This window comes from Brassica napus, chromosome C6, assembly GCF_020379485.1.
Source record: "Brassica napus cultivar Da-Ae chromosome C6, Da-Ae, whole genome shotgun sequence".
In the NCBI taxonomy this organism is placed as follows: Eukaryota; Viridiplantae; Streptophyta; class Magnoliopsida; order Brassicales; family Brassicaceae; genus Brassica; species Brassica napus.
The window spans coordinates 27,073,213-27,080,663 of record NC_063449.1 but is presented as its reverse complement, the minus strand read 5'-3'; the positions used below and the strand labels follow the sequence as shown (position 1 = coordinate 27,080,663).

Sequence of the window (7,451 nt, the reverse complement as noted above, 5' to 3'; positions counted from 1 at the left end):
CTTATATCTAGTTACTGATTCTCTTTCCTAGCCTTTTGTATTTCAGGTGTATGAACTTGCGGAACAGAGGTCCAACAGACCTAGTTCTAAGAGTTGAAGACTTTAGAGCACTTGAAAGGAAGATTGCAAGGAGGAGAAGAGAAGAAGAGCAACATGCTCACTTAGACAGATTGGGGTTTGTGATGGATCAACATCAGAATCAGCCTCAAGATGGAGAGGGTAATGGCCAAGGAGCTGACAACCTTAGGCCACAACACCCACAGCGCCAAGCTAGAGCTATTGGCACCCATGATGAGCCCAATATCCATGGGCATAGAGCTGGCATTAGAGCACCAGCTGTGGAAAACAACAACTTTGAGATCAAGTCAAGCTTGATAAACATGATCCAGAGCAACAAGTACCATGGTCTTGCCTTGGAGGATCCACTAGACCACTTGGATAACTTTGATTAGCTGTGTGGAACTACAAAGATTAATAGTGTCTCTGAAGATGCATTCAAGCTAAGGTTGTTTCCATTCTCTTTGGGAGACAAAGCTCACACATGGGAGAAGAATCTTTCAAGAGATTCAATTACAACATGGGATGAATGCAAGAAAGCTTTCCTCACCAAATTCTTCTCTACTTCAAGAACTGCTAAGCTAAGGAATGAAATCTCTGGATTTCATCAAAGGAATCTTGAAGGCTTTGGAGAAGCATGGGAAAGGTTCCACAGCTACATCTCTCAATGTCCTCATCATGGCTTCAATATGGAGAGTTTGCTTAGTACTTTCTACAGAGGTGCTTTGCCCAAGTTTAGAAGCCAGCTTGATACTGCTAGCAATGGTTTTTTCTTGGGGAGAACTGAAACAGATGCTTTGGAGCTTGTAGAGAATATGGCTAAGAGTGATTCAGTCTACAGTGATGAGCATGATAGAAGCAACAGAGGCAGTGGAGGTGATGATACAAACACAAAGAGAGAGTTGAAGGCTCTACAAGATAAGATGGATTTGCTTCTTTCGGATAGAGCCAAACAAGAGAAAGTAAACTTTGTTGGTGAGCAGAAACAAGAGGAGACAGTTGTGGTTCATGAAGTTGATGGTCTAGAAGGTCAAGAAGAGCTATGTTTTGTGAATGCTAATGGGACATAGTACAAGAAAGAGCCTAATTTTCAGTACAACAACTACCAACAAAAGCCCTTCTACAACAACCAACAAGGTGGTTACCAAGCTAGGCAAAACTACTCTCAAGGCTTCTCCTCCAAAGGAAATCAGTCTACACAAGGCCAAGCCGAATCTTCTACTTCTGCTCCACAAGAGAGTAGCACTGATGCAATGTTGAAACAGATCTTGGAGTCCCAAACAAGAAGTGAGAAGCACATTGGATATGAGCTGAAGAACCTTCACACCAAAGTTGATGGAAGCTACAATGACCTCAACAACAAGTTCCTACAACTCTCCTCTCACTTCAAGGCTTTGGAGAATCAGTTTGCCTCTATGCCTTCAACCTCCAAGAGCCCAATGGGATCTCTACCAGGAAAATTAGAGCAGAATCCCAAAGAGTATTGCAATGTTATCTTCTCTACTACTTTTGAGATTGAGTTGAGTGATCATGAGAAAGAGAAAGATCAGATTGAAAGACTCATGTATGGAACAGAAGTTGTTGCCAAGGCTGAAGCACATATTGTGGAGAAGGTTGAACACAAGATTTTGGAAAGAGTTGAGATATAAACTGTAAAGAAGGTTGAGTGAAAGGTTTTGCAACCAGTTAGACACAAGGCTGAGAAACCGGTTATTGGGAAAGCTGTCACGCAATTGAAGGAAGTTCAGCTAGAATAAGCTCATGTGGTTGAGCAATCACCTTATGACAAGCTCCCATTTCCACAAAGGTTCCTCACTAAAGCTCAAAAGAAGGTGATCTCCAAGTTCAGAAAAGACATGGGAGATGTAGGAGTCAAGCTTCCACAGATATCGAATATGCATGATGCTCATGTCCAAATGATGCTCATCAAGGACATTCTAGCTCATAAAGAAGAAGCATGAGAGTTCTTAAACATATCTACTATGCAGCTTGATCCACCAGTCACACCAAAGTTTATTCCAAAACTCGAAACCCAAGGGAAGTTCACCTTGTCTTGCTCCCTTGGTAAGTTCACACTTGATGATGCTCTTGTTGATTCTGGTGCAAGTGTGAATGTGATCTCAATGGAGATGGTGAAGAGTCTTGAGATTGAGAACATGGAGACAAACACATCTTCACTCATGTTTGGAGACTCTTCTTCAACAACTCTATTAGGCTTAATCAAAGACTACCCTATGAAGATTAGAGACTGCATCATTCCTATTGATCTCACTGTTTTGAAGATGGCAACTGAGAAAAGAGTCTCATTGATCCTTGGCACACCATTTCTCACAACAGTAGGAGCTTGCATTGACTTTGGCAACAAGAAGGTCACACTCCTCAATGTGAACAAAGCTGTCTCCTACCCAATCAAGTCTTCAATGATAAATTTTGAGTATTGTGGAACCATTACTTATGGAGAACCTTCCATTGAGAATCTCAAGGATGAAGTGATTGTTAGTGAGAAAGAAGATTTTGATGGAGACTCCCCTAAAGAGATGTGTGATGAGCACTTGGAAAGTGCTACAAATGAGGGGGTGAGTAGAGCCATAGAGGCTACTCATGACAAGAAGAAGATGATGAAAGAACCTCACCCTACTTCTGTTGAAAAATCTTCACACATTCTCACTCTTCACCCAATAAAGTTCAAAGATGGAGTGATTGAGTACAAGATCAAGTGCAAGGGAAGGTGTAAGTCATTCTTAAGTGCAAAGGCCATCATCACTCCACAGCTCCAAGATGATCCAATCAAGCTTCAAGAGCTTCTCTCTCAAGTCCTCACCATCACTCTTGAAAGTGGGAAGGATCCTCCTTCTCCACTCTCCGCTTGAGGTACCACTCCAACCTTTCCATTGTATATACTAGTTTTTCTTTGCATTTATTCTTTCTTTTGGGTATCTCTTTCAACTTACTAACACATAGATTATGTGAACTAAGTTTGGGGGAGGTACCAAGTATTTGATCATGTTTGCTTTGATGATATTGCATTTAGTCTTGCATTGTACATACATATTTGCATAGAAAAACCAAAAAAAAATGAAAATTTTGAAAAACACAAAAAGAAGCATGTAGTTGCATCACTTGTATTTTTAGGATTGAGTCTAGAGCATATAGGTTGCATTCATGAATAGGGAGAAACCTTGTAAAGAACACATGTCTAGAACTCAATTTGACATCCTAGCTAAACATATCATGTAGCTTAAGCATCTCTTGAAAAAACTTGTAAGCTTCGAGCCTTGAAAACTCTTCTTGAAACATGTTGCTTGCTTGATGATTGACATTGTTCTTGAAACCAACTCCAAATAAACTAAGGTTTAATGAACTTAATTTCTCTTGCATATAGACATTTGCATACTTGATCATGGATATTATACACATTTGGGTTATCTTTTTCTCTTTGTACCAATCTTTGTTAACCCAAATGACACTCCATACCCATTAACCCTCACCATTCTTTGAAGCCAACATTAATTTGCTTGAGTGAGACCTTTTAGTGATAGCATGTCATGTGCAAAATCTTGAGAGTATTATGAGCGACAATGGGGTTGTTCTCATCTTTGGCTAGCATTAGGACTTCATTTAAGCTAGCCTCTAGGATGGTTTTTGGGTTTGTGAGCTTAAATTCTTTTGATCTTGGGAATGAGAGAGATTGAGTGAAAGAAATGAACCAAAAGAGTGCTTAAAGAAAAGAAACCCCTAGGGACAAAGAAAGTTAGAAAAGAAAAGCTCTAGAGTATAAATAGAACCCCCTCCCAAATAAAAAAAATAAAAAAAAAGAAAAGAAAAGAGCTGAGCCAAAAAAATTGAGTCCCTAGTTGTTTTAAATCAAAGGAGAGAAAAGAGTGTTCATTGGGTGAGAGATGAAAGTTAGTGTATTTTGGGTTTGGGAATGAAGAAAAAGATGGGTAGAACTTGATACTACTTAAGAAAGAGTAGAATGATAAGAATAAGGCATTGTATGCATGAATTGCTCATTTTCTTAGATAAATTTTGCATAATGATCTTGCTCTTATTCTTGAGTGTGAGCCACTATAAATAATGCAATTGAAACCCATTTTTCTTCACATTAGACCACCTTTTCTTACCAAACCAAATGATTGAGATCAAATATCCATTTGCAAGAATTCACCTTGTGTGTGTGTGTGTGAATGAATGTGAGAGTTGGTTAAGGAACTTGTTGGTTGAATGACAACGTGGCTTGTCTAGAGATAAAAGAGTATTGATAGGCCTTGAGAAGCTAGAGTGCACTAAAAAATGTTGCTCATGCTATTTGCTATGTTTTCCTTAGGATGTTAGGTTGATGGCTAGAAAGTATTCTTTTGGTTATGAGTTCCCATTTTCAAACCTCTCTCCCTTTGGATCTTGAAAGATTACTTGTGGACAAGTAAAGGACTAGTGTGGGAGAGTTGATATCTTGCACATTTGCATTGTTTTAACTCTTCATTCTTGCATGTTTTGGTCATTTAGATTAGGGATTATCCACTTTAGTTTCCTTTTTGCATTGCATAAGTCTTTATCAGGTGTTGGAGTCGCCATTGGAGTTCTTGGAGGTACTTGGAAGCATTTGGGATCAAAAAAGGGAGTGGAAAGTGTTGTTTGAGCGAGTAGAGCACCAGAACGGGCAATGGGAGCGACCTACGACACCCGCTCCAGATGAAACAAAGGCAGCGCGACATCCCGCAGCGGGTTCGGCACCCGCTCTGAGCGATGCATCTTGGTCGACGAACATTGAAGCTGGAGTGGGCAGTGGGAGCGACCTCAGTAACCCGCGCGCCATATGGAGTTGCGGACAAAGCGATTGGAGCGACGTCCCGGAGCGAGGTGAGGTACCCGCTCCGAACTCAATCTCTCGTCGACGACTTTCGAGAGCCAGAGCGACCAAGACGGAGCGAGGTCATCAACCCGCGTGCAATATGAAGAAATGAAGCAGAGAGCCGGAGCGACCTCTCGGAGCGAGGTGAGGCACCCGCTCCGAAAGCTGAGCGACTTCATCAACCCGCACACGTTTCTCTTCTTCTGATCGAAAATTTATGTTTTATTTGGGCCTTTCAGGTTGTTGACTGAGCCCACTAGGTTTTAGAAGTCATATCAATACTCTCTAAACCTAATGTTAGGATCTTATCTTATTATCTATCAAATCAAAGACCACTTTGGAGCAAAAGATCTAATCTTGATCATTATCTTTTGTGATTGCTTGATTGCTTTGATCATTAATCATGTTTAGACTTAGATCAACTAATGATTTAGTGTCTACCATGATAATGAGTGAGTAGTCATCTTTGGATTCATGGGCTAGGATGATTAGGATGATTAAGTGATGACCTAGTATGTCTTAGAATAGATTAATATGTTTCCTTGCTTGAGTGAGTGATCTTAACGCTAATCTAGAGTTGGCCATTTTAGATTAGAACTCTAGACATTTCATTTCCCGGAAGGTGTTCGATGAATGTCTGAGCCAACTCAACATGCTCTTAACTTACCCTACCAAAGGGATTTGATGTTAGGGGAGTTTAGAAAGTCGAATGATCTGTTCTTAATGATTGCTTGATTGACACAAACCAAAGGAATTTGATGTTTGATCAATGAGAGTAAATGAGCTTTTGTCTTGGAAAAGAACTTGCTTAGAACTGCTATCTAAACTTAGGGGAATGTGTGGATTGAAACCTTGGCATTTTAGATTAAATCTTAGTCATTTGAGATCAAAATCCTATGCCCATGATTCATCCTTTATCCATTTGATTGAAAGTTGCTAGTTAGTTGTGTTAGAACCTTGTTAGCTTAATCAAACCATATCATTGAACTGAATGCACTTAGATTAAGTTTGAACTTGCATTCTCTTTGCATCAAAATACTTAGAAATGAATTGACATCTTAAATATTACATGATTTGAATTAGGACCCTTAAAAATTCCATTTCGGTTGGAAGCACCACACGCGCATGGCAAGCAATAGAGAAGATGATTAGAAAACTTCATTATTTAAGGATTTCCTAGACAAATAAAATACTTTATTGCTTGGTCCTTATTTGTACTGGGGCCTCTGCCCGGGCTACGCCCGGGTAAATTTCTTCTTATAATTTTTAATTAATTTTAGTTTGTTTATTTTTTTATAAAAGCATGTATATATATATTATTTAAAATTGACTACCAAAAATATAAGTAATAATACGCAAATTAATTTATTATGTTGTCCAACAAATTTGAAATGAATAAACTGAGAGGTTGATTGATAATGGTGGTAAATGTTTTAAACATCCAATTTTTTCTAAAATTGTTTTTTTTTTAAATAATCATATTTTAGCTTTTAAAATTAAAGATACAGAATAAACTATTTTTTCAAAAAATAATATATTATTTTTCAAAATCAATTTTTCTAAAGATTTTATTTAGTGCTTTAAAAATAAATATATAGCAAAACAATTCACATCTTATTTTCTAAAGTAAAAACAAAAACTACAGAACAACCAATCAATCCCTCACTTTTTGTTGTTTATTTATTATTAAAATTAACGAAAAGTGATGAATAGTCAATATTCTTAAGTTTCAGCTAATCCAACTAACACAAACCAAACTAATCCAATTTTTTTTTAAACACCACCCAAAAATAAGCTTTAAATCATATAAACCGGACCATCACTTTGTAGATTTGGAAACGATACATACAATTTAGAGTATAATATAAGATTGGCGATGCCTTGCAAGTGTGTATAATTATGCAATGAGTATGCAAAAGCATGTTAAAAAGCCAATATTATCTTAAAAACAAACTCTTTTTAGTGTGAATAGCTCGATCGGTATATGCTTTCATCTTCTCGTAATGAAAATTATGTCTCAACCTCTCTGCCGCTCTTCAAGTTAAAAACTATGTTTATCTTAACTGGTCTTGATTAAAATTGCATGAAAAAAAAGAGTAGACATGGTAGTCTCTTAGTGGATCTACATTTATTCTTGTAGTATCCATCCTCTCCAACTATGCAAGTTGTGTTGGTGTGCTCTCTTTTTTTTCTCTTTTTTTTCTGAGCTCAGTTTTAATTGTATATTTTCTTTTAAGTATCTATTATGCAAACTGCGTTGATGTGCTCTCTCTTTTAGATTGTGTTTTTCTTTCGTGGGTTTGAAATATGATAGTTGTGACTATTTGGATGATCGCATCACCCAGACTTTATGGGTGACAAATATATGTGTATTAATAAGGAAATATAATTCACCCATACTATAATTTTTGACGGTCATGACTACTTGATTATATATGCTTGAGACATCAACTAAGATTCAAATTCACATGTTTAAGTGCATTTGCGAGAAAAATGATTGGCTAGGGGTGGGCGTTCGGGTACCCATTTGGGCTCGGTTCGG

At 37.9% G+C, this 7,451-nt stretch overlaps 1 non-coding gene across 1 annotated transcript; it reads right to left on the bottom strand.

Annotated features, from left to right (window-relative positions):
* Positions 1 to 635: 635 nt before the first annotated feature.
* Positions 636 to 742, bottom strand: LOC125589345. The gene has a single exon (XR_007325533.1). It is a non-coding gene; the product is annotated as a small nucleolar RNA R71 (small nucleolar RNA).
* Between the last annotated feature and the right edge of the window lie 6,709 nt (positions 743 to 7,451).